The 17,118-nt window shown below is 33.3% G+C and overlaps 6 non-coding genes across 6 annotated transcripts; all 6 read right to left on the bottom strand.

Annotated features, from left to right (window-relative positions):
* Window positions 1-2,514: 2,514 nt before the first annotated feature.
* Window positions 2,515-2,587, bottom strand: TRNAV-AAC (transfer RNA valine (anticodon AAC)). The gene has a single exon. It is a non-coding gene; the product is annotated as a tRNA-Val (tRNA).
* Window positions 2,588-2,678: 91 nt separating this feature from the next.
* TRNAV-AAC (transfer RNA valine (anticodon AAC)) lies at window positions 2,679-2,751 on the bottom strand. Its single transcript has one exon. It is a non-coding gene; the product is annotated as a tRNA-Val (tRNA).
* A 4,542-nt stretch (window positions 2,752-7,293) lies between these two features.
* Window positions 7,294-7,366, bottom strand: TRNAV-AAC (transfer RNA valine (anticodon AAC)). The gene has a single exon. It is a non-coding gene; the product is annotated as a tRNA-Val (tRNA).
* A 4,545-nt stretch (window positions 7,367-11,911) lies between these two features.
* Window positions 11,912-11,984, bottom strand: TRNAV-AAC (transfer RNA valine (anticodon AAC)). The gene has a single exon. It is a non-coding gene; the product is annotated as a tRNA-Val (tRNA).
* Window positions 11,985-12,075: 91 nt separating this feature from the next.
* On the bottom strand, window positions 12,076-12,148 carry TRNAV-AAC (transfer RNA valine (anticodon AAC)). The gene has a single exon. It is a non-coding gene; the product is annotated as a tRNA-Val (tRNA).
* Window positions 12,149-16,694: 4,546 nt separating this feature from the next.
* Window positions 16,695-16,767, bottom strand: TRNAV-AAC (transfer RNA valine (anticodon AAC)). Its single transcript has one exon. It is a non-coding gene; the product is annotated as a tRNA-Val (tRNA).
* Window positions 16,768-17,118: the final 351 nt, after the last annotated feature.

Raw genomic sequence — 17,118 nt, 5'->3', positions numbered from 1 at the left:
AAAGTTCATTTAAATTGTTATTAATTTCTATATAAAAAATTACACTAACAGATTTCATTAAAATCATCTTCCTCTATATATAGAAAGAAGAGTGTCCGTTTGTTTGTTTGTGTGCGCGTAATTTAGAGAAAGATTACGATTTATCACGATCTTGAAGAAATTTTGCGAAGTTCACATTCATAACCAAAGGAAGTTATTAAGATTTATAAGATTTCGAAGAAATTTCTAAGAAATTAAAAGATTTCGGAAAATCACCCTACGGAGTCAATACTCAAAGAATTTGACATTCATTGTAGGTTCAGGTCGCCGTTGTTGAGTTTTCGCTATCAGTGAAAATCATAATGCTAAGTGAAAAATTTTTAATTTTTTAACGAATATAAAAATTAATGCTTTCTACATAGTTTCAAATTTGAAATCGCATCACTAACCTCAACAGTCACATCAAACTTGCGTTCCCTTTTTTAGTTCTTACTAACACTGGTAGATGGCGCCATGTTCTTATGTTTTTCCTGATGAGAACAGTGTAGACTGTAGAAGATTTTTGTAGAAGATTAAAGGGCTTCTCTAAAATCCCTTTTTTTACGAATCTTTCAGAAACGGAGAAGAAAGTGGTAGAGATGGACGAAGATTTTCGGAAAGCTCATTTCCGGAGGAGGGAGAAATTAAAAAAAAAAAAAATACAGAATTAAGGAAAATTCTGTACGCCAAAGGGGCGTTTTTAACGATTTCTGTATTACCTTAATATATTAAATATCATATTCTTCTCACTAAAACCATAAAATTCAGTTCAACAACAATAACGCAAAATAATTTTAAAATGAGCATATCTTTAGAATTTCCACTACACAGTCTCGTGCGCAGGAAATTTCCCCCCCCATACAGTGCTGCCATTGCTCGCTTTGAAATCGTTGAGTTTGTTAATCAAAAATTCGTTAAAGTGTTACAAAATATGAAATCGATAAAAAACAGATTCCAAATTTGGGCTTTCAGATGCCATATTCAGGTGGAAACGTACGATATTCAAAATTTAATGGCTCTAACTACCGTTGCCTTAGCACAATGCAATCATATATACATTCATGCAGATTCTTCATCATGTAATTTCTTTAAATAATATTAAGGACTCTAATATTTGGTGGCAATAATTTGAAAAGTGAACCGACATTTTCAATGAACCAACGAAAATCCCAAAACAAAATTAAGAGTCCTTCTGGGGAACAAATTGCCCCTTTGGACTAAAACGACATAACCGATAACAAAGCAAGTATCAGTTCTTACTAAAACCATTACAGGGAGCCGTGCAGTTAGTTCTACAACAATACAGTTGAAGCCTGGTAAAATTTTATAGAATTCATCTTGAACCAGAACATTGCTGTTTACGTGAAATCTCGAAAAACTTTCCCCATTCCCATAAATGAAGCCTTTTCACTCTGCGTAAACCACAAGCAACGTCGGGTACTTCAGATTGTATGTAACATTAATTATTACGAACATTATTATCATGTGTATCTGTATATTACAGGAATTTTCAGTTATTAATATTTTATTCAATGCGGTATTTTCCCATGGATGTGAAAAATTAAACAAATTAATTTATTTTCAGTGTTTAAGAACTTGGACCCTAAAGTAAGTTTTTAAAAACTTCACAAAAATTTATTTGATAAGAGATAATTTTTTTAAAAAAAAAAAAAGTTGTGGTAGTTTAATAGAATTTTTTTCCGAAATTCATTTGCGAGTTTTGGCACAAAAATTGCTTAAATGCTTCTTAAAATCCTCTAACTTATCGATTTTAAAATATTACCTCGATTAATTTCTACACGCTTATCTGGTATTTTTATATGCAATTGGGCCAGTCTTTATTATTTACGATATTAACACGTCAAGTGTGAAGTCAGTCACCGATGGCTGACAGTTCGGATAGCTTCGGTGACTGATGACTGACAGCACACTTGTCGTTTAGGCTTCTTCAGTTACTGTTGACTGGCGATATGCAAGCAGCTTAAAAAATTATATACTTCTCAGATCTATCTTATAACAAATTCTAGCTAGAATATCGATGAAACCGGATATCGACGGTTAACGGAAAGGACAATAAAACTAATTTCATTAGTTCAAACTCGCATTAAAAGAGGTAAATCTGAAATTTTATATAAACGTAAGTGCATTTTCAAATTTCGAAGTCATTTCTTTATATAAGTTTATTAACTTCATATCTACGGTGAGTTTAAATGATAACGGCTTGTGCGCGAAAATCTGAGGAACACTCTAAAAATTATTAAAAAAAAATTAGAGTTGCACCCACCACATTCCGAACATGGGACTTTCCGTGTGTTAAGCGGATGTGATAACCACTACATCATGAGTGCACGTGTTAGATGTATCCCCAGTCAGTTAAAAATATAAACACTTGCTTTCTATAAATTAAATTAATGCTCTATTGTACACAATCAGTTCAAAATATAAATACTTGTTTTTCAAAAGAAAAATTAGCACTGTCATTTAGAAACTTAGGGCTGTACCCACCAGGTTTCGAACCTGGGACCTTCCGCGTGTTAGGCGGATGTGATAACCACTACACCATGGGTACACATGCGAGATGTTCTTATTAACAATCATTTCATAGTATAAATATTTCTTTTCAAAAATAAATTTAGTATTGTCAAATAAAAAGTTGAGATTGTACCCACCAGGTTTCGAACCTGGGACCTTCCGCGTGTTAGGCGGATGTGATAACCACTACACCATGGGTACACATGCGAGACGTTCTTATTAACAATCATTTCATAGGACAAATACGTGCTTTTCAAAAGTAAATTTAGTACTGTCAATTAAAAAGTTTATTGTGTTCTTTTTATTAATTTTAAAGTGTATTGATGGATTTTATCAATTAAAACTTTGGAATAATTTGAATAGCGCTTCCGAAAATTATTTTAGAAGATAAGCAATTTTTTAACCCCTTCGAGCCGGGTAGCGAAAACGCGCGCTTATCGCGGAGGCCGGCAGTGTCTTCCCCGAGCGTCTCTCCAGGGCCGAGGGCTTTTTTACTAATAAGCCTAAATCCATGAAATTTCCGAAGTATCAACGCATTGTTTAATAATGCTCTATAGAGTATTTAAACGGCTTATGCTTTATAGAAATTTATATATATATACTTTAATTACCTTATTTCTTGTTTAAATGCATATTTTACACATTTTATTTTAATTACTCACCATTTTATTACTTTTAACATTATATATCTGAAAACTAAATATATTACTTAAAATTCTCATTTCGTATGAAAAATTTTAAAACAGGGATCTACACACAGTCCTACGTTACATTCCTTGAACTCGTAATAACTCATTTGCCGTTTTGGAGGATTTTTCCGGGAATGTGAACAAAGGAAGCACCGTCGTCTCATTTTCTTATCAGTCTCTTCTGAACAAAGTTTTGGAAAATGTCTTTCAGTTAATCTTTCAGAATCAATATCAGAATATCAGAATTTCAGAATCAATATCTGAAATATTTTGCATCATTTCTGCTATTTCATGCTCTGTTAAACATTTTCGACGCTTCGACATTGAAACGGTAAAAACAGAAAGAATTCACGTCTAACAAGATCTAATTATTTTCTAAAAACTGAACTGTAAACCGAAATACTCGACGCTATAGCGCATATAAAACTTCTACTTACAATAAACAACTACCACGTACGAATAAAGTGCAATTTAAAGAGACGTCATAAATCACGCCATTCGGAAACATTTAGTTCCCCGTTTGTTTATATAATAAAAAACACGTGTACGTGAGTCATGCTTCTCTCATTTCGAGTAGAATGTCTAATGTACATGTATCTGAAACCATATGGACATACAGTGCCATCTTGTGGCATAAATTATAGTTTGAAAAACGTTCCAAGGTACTGGCACAAATACGTGACATTCGGTAGAAAACGCAACTTTTCTCTGGCACGCCTGCGTGTCGGCCGGTAGATAAGTGCGTTCGTTGCTGGCACGTATACGTGACAGTCGGCGCGAAGGGGTTAAGTCTATTTTCGTGTAAAATAAAGAAAAAATGTTTTAAGGGCTAATTTTAACATATATAAGAGCTCAAGTAATAATCTAAAATGATACCAAAAATTACGATGCTAGAAGCGAAACTTTTGTTTTTCTCATTTTTGTTTTAAAATTAGGCTTAGCGATGCAAAACCTCCGTCCTGTACGGTGACTACCTTCGATTCTCTTTCGTCCCGCACGAGCATCTTAAACAAAGGTGCGCCGTCGCGAAAAGGTTAAGCATTAGTTAGGGTTAGCATTAGTATCAGTTATCAGTAAAGGCATTCGAGACAAATCATTAGGGGACTGAAAACAAGGATTGGACGTTTTACACGACACAGGTACGTTTGCTGGTGATTTTCATTTAAAGTATTATTTGATTCATTGAAGAATCGGGATTTACTAGCATACATATATTTTACGCTAATTTATCGAACTTTTGGTTGAAAACTCAGGGATATAAAAGCTTTGCGTTGCCACTTTGCAAAGTGCAAGATATTTCTGTTACAAAATTAATCAAAATACTCGGCAATTTAAAAGAAGTGTGTTACCACTCGCCAAAACGTTAAACGAATTTAATAAACATTCAGGGATTTAAGAGAAATATGTGTTGCCTCTATCCGAATTAAAATATTATCTTCCAAGCATCAGTAAGTTGTCGTTCAACAAAGTGGGGATATTTCATTTTTTTCATTCAAATTTATTCTGTTATAATTTAACAAATTAAGAAATTTAAAAGCAGTAAGCAAAAGTTCATTTAAATTGTTATTAATTTCTATATAAAAAATTACACTAACAGATTTCATTAAAATCATCTTCCTCTATATATAGAAAGAAGAGTGTCCGTTTGTTTGTTTGTGTGCGCGTAATTTAGAGAAAGATTACGATTTATCACGATCTTGAAGAAATTTTGCGAAGTTCACATTCATAACCAAAGGAAGTTATTAAGATTTATAAGATTTCGAAGAAATTTCTAAGAAATTAAAAGATTTCGGAAAATCACCCTACGGAGTCAATACTCAAAGAATTTGACATTCATTGTAGGTTCAGGTCGCCGTTGTTGAGTTTTCGCTATCAGTGAAAATCATAATGCTAAGTGAAAAATTTTTAATTTTTTAACGAATATAAAAATTAATGCTTTCTACATAGTTTCAAATTTGAAATCGCATCACTAACCTCAACAGTCACATCAAACTTGCGTTCCCTTTTTTAGTTCTTACTAACACTGGTAGATGGCGCCATGTTCTTATGTTTTTCCTGATGAGAACAGTGTAGACTGTAGAAGATTTTTGTAGAAGATTAAAGGGCTTCTCTAAAATCCCTTTTTTTACGAATCTTTCAGAAACGGAGAAGAAAGTGGTAGAGATGGACGAAGATTTTCGGAAAGCTCATTTCCGGAGGAGGGAGAAATTAAAAAAAAAAAAAATACAGAATTAAGGAAAATTCTGTACGCCAAAGGGGCGTTTTTAACGATTTCTGTATTACCTTAATATATTAAATATCATATTCTTCTCACTAAAACCATAAAATTCAGTTCAACAACAATAACGCAAAATAATTTTAAAATGAGCATATCTTTAGAATTTCCACTACACAGTCACAGCAGGAAATTTCCCCCCCCCATACAGTGCTGCCATTGCTCGCTTTGAAATCGTTGAGTTTGTTAATCAAAAATTCGTTAAAGTGTTACAAAATATGAAATCGATAAAAAACAGATTCCAAATTTGGGCTTTCAGATGCCATATTCAGGTGGAAACGTACGATATTCAAAATTTAATGGCTCTAACTACCGTTGCCTTAGCACAATGCAATCATATATACATTCATGCAGATTCTTCATCATGTAATTTCTTTAAATATAATTAAGGGCTCTAATATTTGGTGGCAATAATTTGAAAAGTGAACCGACATTTTCAATGAACCAACGAAAATCCCAAAACAAAATTAAGAGTCCTTCTGGGGAACAAATTGCCCCTTTGGACTAAAACGACATAACCGATAACAAAGCAAGTATCAGTTCTTACTAAAACCATTACAGGGAGCCGTGCAGTTAGTTCTACAACAATACAGTTGAAGCCTGGTAAAATTTTATAGAATTCATCTTGAACCAGAACATTGCTGTTTACGTGAAATCTCGAAAAACTTTCCCCATCCCCATAAATGAAGCCTTTTCACTGCGTAAACCACAAGCAACGTCGGGTACTTCAGATTGTATGTAACATTAATTATTACGAACATTATTATCATATGTATCTGTATATTACAGGAATTTTCAGTTATTAATATTTTATTCAATGCGGTATTTTCCCATGGATGTGAAAAATTAAACAAATTAATTTATTTTCAGTGTTTAAGAACCTTGTCCCTAAAGTAAGTTTTTAAAAACTTCACAAAAATTTATTTGATAAGAGATAATTTTTTTAAAAAAAAAAAGTTGTGGTAGTTTAATAGAATTTTTTTCCGAAATTCATTTGCGAGTTTTGGCACAACAATTGCTTAAATGCTTCTTAAAATCCTCTAACTTATCGATTTTAAAATATTACCTCGATTAATTTCTACACGCTTATCTGGTATTTTTATATGCAATTGGGCCAGTCTTTATTATTTACGATATTAACACGTCAAGTGTGAAGTCAGTCACCGATGGCTGACAGTTCGGATAGCTTCGGTGACTGATGACTGACAGCACACTTGTCGTTTAGGCTTCTTCAGTTACTGTTGACTGGCGATATGCAAGCAGCTTAAAAAATTATATACTTCTCAGATCTATCTTATAACAAATTCTAGCTAGAATATCGATGAAACCGGATATCGACGGTTAACGGAAAGGACAATAAAACTAATTTCATTAGTTCAAACTCGCATTAAAAGAGGTAAATCTGAAATTTTATATAAACGTAAGTGCATTTTCAAATTTCGAAGTCATTTCTTTATATAAGTTTATTAACTTCATATCTACGGTGAGTTTAAATGATAACGGCTTGTGCGCGAAAATCTGAGGAACACTCTAAAAATTATTAAAAAAAAATTAGAGTTGCACCCACCACATTCCGAACATGGGACTTTCCGTGTGTTAAGCGGATGTGATAACCACTACATCATGAGTGCACGTGTTAGATGTATCCCCAGTCAGTTAAAATAATAAACACTTGCTTTCTATAAATTAAATTAATGCTCTATTGTACACAATCAGTTCAAAATATAAATACTTGTTTTTCAAAAGAAAAATTAGCACTGTCATTTAGAAACTTAGGGCTGTACCCACCAGGTTTCGAACCTGGGACCTTCCGCGTGTTAGGCGGATGTGATAACCACTACACCATGGGTACACATGCGAGACGTTCTTATTAACAATCATTTCATAGGACAAATACGTGCTTTTCAAAAGTAAATTTAGTACTGTCAATTAAAAGGTTTATTGTGTTCTTTTTATTAATTTTAAACTGTATTGATGGATTTTATCAATTAAAACTTTGGAATAATTTGAATAGCGCTTCCGAAAATTATTTTAGAAGATAAGCCATTTTTTAACCCCTTCGAGCCGGGTAGCGAAAACGCGCGCTTATCGCGGAGGCCGGCTGTGTCTTCCCCGAGCGTCTCTCCAGGGCCGAGGGCTTTTTTACTACTAAGCCTAAATCCATGAAATTTCCGAAGTATCAACGCATTGTTTAATAATGCTCTATAGAGTATTTAAACGGCTTATGCTTTATAGAAATTTATATATATATATTATTACCTTATTTCTTGTTTAAATGCATATTTTACACATTTTATTTTAATTACTCACCATTTTATTACTTTTAACATTATATATCTGAAAACTAAATATATTACTTAAAATTCTCATTTCGTATGAAAAATTTTAAAACAGGGATCTACACACAGTCCTACGTTACATTCCTTGAACTCGTAATAACTCATTTGCCGTTTTGGAGGATTTTTCCGGGAATGTGAACAAAGGAAGCACCGTCGTCTCATTTTCTTATCAGTCTCTTCTGAACAAAGTTTTGGAAAATGTCTTTCAGTTAATCTTTCAGAATCAATATCAGAATATCAGAATTTCAGAATCAATATCTGAAATATTTTGCATCATTTCTGCTATTTCATGCTCTGTTAAACATTTTCGACGCTTCGACATTGAAACGGTAAAAACAGAAAGAATTCACGTCTAACAAGATCTAATTATTTTCTAAAAACTGAACTGTAAACCGAAATACTCGACGCTTTAGCGCATATAAAACTTCTACTTACAATAAACAACTACCACGTACGAATAAAGTGCAATTTAAAGAGACGTCATAAATCACGCCATTCGGAAACATTTAGTTCCCCGTTTGTTTATATAATAAAAAACACGTGTACGTGAGTCATGCTTCTCTCATTTCGAGTAGAATGTCTAATGTACATGTATCTGAAACCATATGGACATACAGTGCCATCTTGTGGCATAAATTATAGTTTGAAAAACGTTCCAAGGTACTGGCACAAATACGTGACATTCGGTAGAAAACGCAACTTTTCTCTGGCACGCCTGCGTGTCGGCCGGTAGATAAGTGCGTTCGTTGCTGGCACGTATACGTGACAGTCGGCGCGAAGGGGTTAAGTCTATTTTCGTGTAAAATAAAGAAAAAATGTTTTAAGGGCTAATTTTAACATATATAAGAGCTCAAGTAATAATCTAAAATGATACCAAAAATTACGATGCTAGAAGCGAAACTTTTGTTTTTCTCATTTTTGTTTTAAAATTAGGCTTAGCGATGCAAAACCTCCGTCCTGTACGGTGACTACCTTCGATTCTCTTTCGTCCCGCACGAGCATCTTAAACAAAGGTGCGCCGTCGCGAAAAGGTTAAGCATTAGTTAGGGTTAGCATTAGTATCAGTTATCAGTAAAGGCATTCGAGACAAATCATTAGGGGACTGAAAACAAGGATTGGACGTTTTACACGACACAGGTACGTTTGCTGGTGATTTTCATTTAAAGTATTATTTGATTCATTGAAGAATCGGGATTTACTAGCATACATATATTTTACGCTAATTTATCGAACTTTTGGTTGAAAACTCAGGGATATAAAAGCTTTGCGTTGCCACTTTGCAAAGTGCAAGATATTTCTGTTACAAAATTAATCAAAATACTCGGCAATTTAAAAGAAGTGTGTTACCACTCGCCAAAACGTTAAACGAATTTAATAAACATTCAGGGATTTAAGAGAAATATGTGTTGCCTCTATCCGAATTAAAATATTATCTTCCAAGCATCAGTAAGTTGTCGTTCAACAAAGTGGGGATATTTCATTTTTTTCATTCAAATTTATTCTGTTATAATTTAACAAATTAAGAAATTTAAAAGCAGTAAGCAAAAGTTCATTTAAATTGTTATTAATTTCTATATAAAAAATTACACTAACAGATTTCATTAAAATCATCTTCCTCTATATATAGAAAGAAGAGTGTCCGTTTGTTTGTTTGTGTGCGCGTAATTTAGAGAAAGATTACGATTTATCACGATCTTGAAGAAATTTTGCGAAGTTCACATTCATAACCAAAGGAAGTTATTAAGATTTATAAGATTTCGAAGAAATTTCTAAGAAATTAAAAGATTTCGGAAAATCACCCTACGGAGTCAATACTCAAAGAATTTGACATTCATTGTAGGTTCAGGTCGCCGTTGTTGAGTTTTCGCTATCAGTGAAAATCATAATGCTAAGTGAAAAATTTTTAATTTTTTAACGAATATAAAAATTAATGCTTTCTACATAGTTTCAAATTTGAAATCGCATCACTAACCTCAACAGTCACATCAAACTTGCGTTCCCTTTTTTAGTTCTTACTAACACTGGTAGATGGCGCCATGTTCTTATGTTTTTCCTGATGAGAACAGTGTAGACTGTAGAAGATTTTTGTAGAAGATTAAAGGGCTTCTCTAAAATCCCTTTTTTTACGAATCTTTCAGAAACGGAGAAGAAAGTGGTAGAGATGGACGAAGATTTTCGGAAAGCTCATTTCCGGAGGAGGGAGAAATTAAAAAAAAAAAAATACAGAATTAAGGAAAATTCTGTACGCCAAAGGGGCGTTTTTAACGATTTCTGTATTACCTTAATATATTAAATATCATATTCTTCTCACTAAAACCATAAAATTCAGTTCAACAACAATAACGCAAAATAATTTTAAAATGAGCATATCTTTAGAATTTCCACTACACAGTCTCGTGCGCAGGAAACTTCCCCCCCCCATACAGTGCTGCCATTGCTCGCTTTGAAATCGTTGAGTTTGTTAATCAAAAATTCGTTAAAGTGTTACAAAATATGAAATCGATAAAAAACAGATTCCAAATTTGGGCTTTCAGATGCCATATTCAGGTGGAAACGTACGATATTCAAAATTTAATGGCTCTAACTACCGTTGCCTTAGCACAATGCAATCATATATACATTCATGCAGATTCTTCATCATGTAATTTCTTTAAATAATATTAAAGACTCTAATATTTGGTGGCAATAATTTGAAAAGTGAACCGACATTTTCAATGAACCAACGAAAATCCCAAAACAAAATTAAGAGTCCTTCTGGGGAACAAATTGCCCCTTTGGACTAAAACGACATAACCGATAACAAAGCAAGTATCAGTTCTTACTAAAACCATTACAGGGAGCCGTGCAGTTAGTTCTACAACAATACAGTTGAAGCCTGGTAAAATTTTATAGAATTCATCTTGAACCAGAACATTGCTGTTTACGTGAAATCTCGAAAAACTTTCCCCATTCCCATAAATGAAGCCTTTTCACTCTGCGTAAACCACAAGCAACGTCGGGTACTTCAGATTGTATGTAACATTAATTATTACGAACATTATTATCATGTGTATCTGTATATTACAGGAATTTTCAGTTATTAATATTTTATTCAATGCGGTATTTTCCCATGGATGTGAAAAATTAAACAAATTAATTTATTTTCAGTGTTTAAGAACTTGGTCCCTAAAGTAAGTTTTTAAAAACTTCACAAAAATTTATTTGATAAGAGATAATTTTTTTAAAAAAAAAAAAAGTTGTGGTAGTTTAATAGAATTTTTTTCCGAAATTCATTTGCGAGTTTTGGCACAAAAATTGCTTAAATGCTTCTTAAAATCCTCTAACTTATCGATTTTAAAATATTACCTCGATTAATTTCTACACGCTTATCTGGTATTTTTATATGCAATTGGGCCAGTCTTTATTATTTACGATATTAACACGTCAAGTGTGAAGTCAGTCACCGATGGCTGACAGTTCGGATAGCTTCGGTGACTGATGACTGACAGCACACTTGTCGTTTAGGCTTCTTCAGTTACTGTTGACTGGCGATATGCAAGCAGCTTAAAAAATTATATACTTCTCAGATCTATCTTATAACAAATTCTAGCTAGAATATCGATGAAACCGGATATCGACGGTTAACGGAAAGGACAATAAAACTAATTTCATTAGTTCAAACTCGCATTAAAAGAGGTAAATCTGAAATTTTATATAAACGTAAGTGCATTTTCAAATTTCGAAGTCATTTCTTTATATAAGTTTATTAACTTCATATCTACGGTGAGTTTAAATGATAACGGCTTGTGCGCGAAAATCTGAGGAACACTCTAAAAATTATTAAAAAAAAATTAGAGTTGCACCCACCACATTCCGAACATGGGACTTTCCGTGTGTTAAGCGGATGTGATAACCACTACATCATGAGTGCACGTGTTAGATGTATCCCCAGTCAGTTAAAAATATAAACACTTGCTTTCTATAAATTAAATTAATGCTCTATTGTACACAATCAGTTCAAAATATAAATACTTGTTTTTCAAAAGAAAAATTAGCACTGTCATTTAGAAACTTAGGGCTGTACCCACCAGGTTTCGAACCTGGGACCTTCCGCGTGTTAGGCGGATGTGATAACCACTGCACCATGGGTACACATGCGAGATGTTCTTATTAACAATCATTTCATAGTATAAATATTTCTTTTCAAAAATAAATTTAGTATTGTCAAATAAAAAGTTGATATTGTACCCACCAGGTTTCGAACCTGGGACCTTCCGCGTGTTAGGCGGATGTGATAACCACTACACCATGGGTACACATGCGAGACGTTCTTATTAACAATCATTTCATAGGACAAATACGTGCTTTTCAAAAGTAAATTTAGTACTGTCAATTAAAAAGTTTATTGTGTTCTTTTTATTAATTTTAAAGTGTATTGATGGATTTTATCAATTAAAACTTTGGAATAATTTGAATAGCGCTTCCGAAAATTATTTTAGAAGATAAGCCATTTTTTAACCCCTTCGAGCCGGGTAGCGAAAACGCGCGCTTATCGCGGAGGCCGGCAGTGTCTTCCCCGAGCGTCTCTCCAGGGCCGAGGGCTTTTTTACTAATAAGCCTAAATCCATGAAATTTCCGAAGTATCAACGCATTGTTTAATAATGCTCTATAGAGTATTTAAACGGCTTATGCTTTATAGAAATTTATATATATATACTTTAATTACCTTATTTCTTGTTTAAATGCATATTTTACACATTTTATTTTAATTACTCACCATTTTATTACTTTTAACTTTATATATCTGAAAACTAAATATATTACTTAAAATTCTCATTTCGTATGAAAAATTTTAAAACAGGGATCTACACACAGTCCTACGTTACATTCCTTGAACTCGTAATAACTCATTTGCCGTTTTGGAGGATTTTTCCGGGAATGTGAACAAAGGAAGCACCGTCGTCTCATTTTCTTATCAGTCTCTTCTGAACAAAGTTTTGGAAAATGTCTTTCAGTTAATCTTTCAGAATCAATATCAGAATATCAGAATTTCAGAATCAATATCTGAAATATTTTGCATCATTTCTGCTATTTCATGCTCTGTTAAACATTTTCGACGCTTCGACATTGAAACGGTAAAAACAGAAAGAATTCACGTCTAACAAGATCTAATTATTTTCTAAAAACTGAACTGTAAACCGAAATACTCGACGCTTTAGCGCATATAAAACTTCTACTTACAATAAACAACTACCACGTACGAATAAAGTGCAATTTAAAGAGACGTCATAAATCACGCCATTCGGAAACATTTAGTTCCCCGTTTGTTTATATAATAAAAAACACGTGTACGTGAGTCATGCTTCTCTCATTTCGAGTAGAATGTCTAATGTACATGTATCTGAAACCATATGGACATACAGTGCCATCTTGTGGCATAAATTATAGTTTGAAAAACGTTCCAAGGTACTGGCACAAATACGTGACATTCGGTAGAAAACGCAACTTTTCTCTGGCACGCCTGCGTGTCGGCCGGTAGATAAGTGCGTTCGTTGCTGGCACGTATACGTGACAGTCGGCGCGAAGGGGTTAAGTCTATTTTCGTGTAAAATAAAGAAAAAATGTTTTAAGGGCTAATTTTAACATATATAAGAGCTCAAGTAATAATCTAAAATGATACCAAAAATTACGATGCTAGAAGCGAAACTTTTGTTTTTCTCATTTTTGTTTTAAAATTAGGCTTAGCGATGCAAAACCTCCGTCCTGTACGGTGACTACCTTCGATTCTCTTTCGTCCCGCACGAGCATCTTAAACAAAGGTGCGCCGTCGCGAAAAGGTTAAGCATTAGTTAGGGTTAGCATTAGTATCAGTTATCAGTAAAGGCATTCGAGACAAATCATTAGGGGACTGAAAACAAGGATTGGACGTTTTACACGACACAGGTACGTTTGCTGGTGATTTTCATTTAAAGTATTATTTGATTCATTGAAGAATCGGGATTTACTAGCATACATATATTTTACGCTAATTTATCGAACTTTTGGTTGAAAACTCAGGGATATAAAAGCTTTGCGTTGCCACTTTGCAAAGTGCAAGATATTTCTGTTACAAAATTAATCAAAATACTCGGCAATTTAAAAGAAGTGTGTTACCACTCGCCAAAACGTTAAACGAATTTAATAAACATTCAGGGATTTAAGAGAAATATGTGTTGCCTCTATCCGAATTAAAATATTATCTTCCAAGCATCAGTAAGTTGTCGTTCAACAAAGTGGGGATATTTCATTTTTTTCATTCAAATTTATTCTGTTATAATTTAACAAATTAAGAAATTTAAAAGCAGTAAGCAAAAGTTCATTTAAATTGTTATTAATTTCTATATAAAAAATTACACTAACAGATTTCATTAAAATCATCTTCCTCTATATATAGAAAGAAGAGTGTCCGTTTGTTTGTTTGTGTGCGCGTAATTTAGAGAAAGATTATGATTTATCACGATCTTGAAGAAATTTTGCGAAGTTCACATTCATAACCAAAGGAAGTTATTAAGATTTATAAGATTTCGAAGAAATTTCTAAGAAATTAAAAGATTTCGGAAAATCACCCTACGGAGTCAATACTCAAAGAATTTGACATTCATTGTAGGTTCAGGTCGCCGTTGTTGAGTTTTCGCTATCAGTGAAAATCATAATGCTAAGTGAAAAATTTTTAATTTTTTAACGAATATAAAAATTAATGCTTTCTACATAGTTTCAAATTTGAAATCGGATTACTAACCTCAACAGTCACATCAAACTTGCGTTCCCTTTTTTAGTTCTTACTAACACTGGTAGATGGCGCCATGTTCTTATGTTTTTCCTGATGAGAACAGTGTAGACTGTAGAAGATTTTTGTAGAAGATTAAAGGGCTTCTCTAAAATCCCTTTTTTTACGAATCTTTCAGAAACGGAGGAGAAAGTGGTAGAGATGGACGAAGATTTTCGGAAAGCTCATTTCCGGAGGAGGGAGAAATTAAAAAAAAAAAATACAGAATTAAGGAAAATTCTGTACGCCAAAGGGGCGTTTTTAACGATTTCTGTATTACCTTAATATATTAAATATCATATTCTTCTCACTAAAACCATAAAATTCAGTTCAACAACAATAACGCAAAATAATTTTAAAATGAGCATATCTTTAGAATTTCCACTACACAGTCTCGTGCGCAGGAAATTTCCCCCCCCCCATACAGTGCTGCCATTGCTCGCTTTGAAATCGTTGAGTTTGTTAATCAAAAATTCGTTAAAGTGTTACAAAATATGAAATCGATAAAAAACAGATTCCAAATTTGGGCTTTCAGATGCCATATTCAGGTGGAAACGTACGATATTCAAAATTTAATGGCTCTAACTACCGTTGCCTTAGCACAATGCAATCATATATACATTCATGCAGATTCTTCATCATGTAATTTCTTTAAATATAATTAAGGGCTCTAATATTTGGTGGCAATAATTTGAAAAGTGAACCGACATTTTCAATGAACCAACGAAAATCCCAAAACAAAATTAAGAGTCCTTCTGGGGAACAAATTGCCCCTTTGGACTAAAACGACATAACCGATAACAAAGCAAGTATCAGTTCTTACTAAAACCATTACAGGGAGCCGTGCAGTTAGTTCTACAACAATACAGTTGAAGCCTGGTAAAATTTTATAGAATTCATCTTGAACCAGAACATTGCTGTTTACGTGAAATCTCGAAAAACTTTCCCCATTCCCATAAATGAAGCCTTTTCACTCTGCGTAAACCACAAGCAACGTCGGGTACTTCAGATTGTATGTAACATTAATTATTACGAACATTATTATCATGTGTATCTGTATATTACAGGAATTTTCAGTTATTAATATTTTATTCAATGCGGTATTTTCCCATGGATGTGAAAAATTAAACAAATTAATTTATTTTCAGTGTTTAAGAACTTGGTCCCTAAAGTAAGTTTTTAAAAACTTCACAAAAATTTATTTGATAAGAGATAATTTTTTTTAAAAAAAAAAGTTGTGGTAGTTTAATAGAATTTTTTTCCGAAATTCATTTGCGAGTTTTGGCACAACAATTGCTTAAATGCTTCTTAAAATCCTCTAACTTATCGATTTTAAAATATTACCTCGATTAATTTCTACACGCTTATCTGGTATTTTTATATGCAATTGGGCCAGTCTTTATTATTTACGATATTAACACGTCAAGTGTGAAGTCAGTCACCGATGGCTGACAGTTCGGATAGCTTCGGTGACTGATGACTGACAGCACACTTGTCGTTTAGGCTTCTTCAGTTACTGTTGACTGGCGATATGCAAGCAGCTTAAAAAATTATATACTTCTCAGATCTATCTTATAACAAATTCTAGCTAGAATATCGATGAAACCGGATATCGACGGTTAACGGAAAGGACAATAAAACTAATTTCATTAGTTCAAACTCGCATTAAAAGAGGTAAATCTGAAATTTTATATAAACGTAAGTGCATTTTCAAATTTCGAAGTCATTTCTTTATATAAGTTTATTAACTTCATATCTACGGTGAGTTTAAATGATAACGGCTTGTGCGCGAAAATCTGAGGAACACTCTAAAAATTATTAAAAAAAAATTAGAGTTGCACCCACCACATTCCGAACATGGGACTTTCCGTGTGTTAAGCGGATGTGATAACCACTACATCATGAGTGCACGTGTTAGATGTATCCCCAGTCAGTTAAAAATATAAACACTTGCTTTTTATAAATTAAATTAATGCTCTATTGTACACAATCAGTTCAAAATATAAATACTTGTTTTTCAAAAGAAAAATTAGCACTGTCATTTAGAAACTTAGGGCTGTACCCACCAGGTTTCGAACCTGGGACCTTCCGCGTGTTAGGCGGATGTGATAACCACTACACCATGGGTACACATGCGAGACGTTCTTATTAACAATCATTTCATAGGACAAATACGTGCTTTTCAAAAGTAAATTTAGTACTGTCAATTAAAAGGTTTATTGTGTTCTTTTTATTAATTTTAAACTGTATTGATGGATTTTATCAATTAAAACTTTGGAATAATTTGAATAGCGCTTCCGAAAATTATTTTAGAAGATAAGCCATTTTTTAACCCCTTCGAGCCGGGTAGCGAAAACGCGCGCTTATCGCGGAGGCCGGCAGTGTCTTCCCCGAGCGTCTCTCCAGGGCCGAGGGCTTTTTTACTACTAAGCCTAAATCCATGAAATTTCCGAAGTATCAACGCATTGTTTAATAATGCTC

The sequence above is a fragment of the Stegodyphus dumicola genome, chromosome 7, assembly GCF_044657685.1.
Source record: "Stegodyphus dumicola isolate Sdum_Otavi_A_Nest chromosome 7, ASM4465768v1".
NCBI lineage: Eukaryota > Metazoa > Arthropoda > Arachnida > Araneae > Eresidae > Stegodyphus > Stegodyphus dumicola.
Note: the sequence above shows the minus strand (reverse complement) of the source record. Positions and strands in the feature narration are given on the sequence as shown.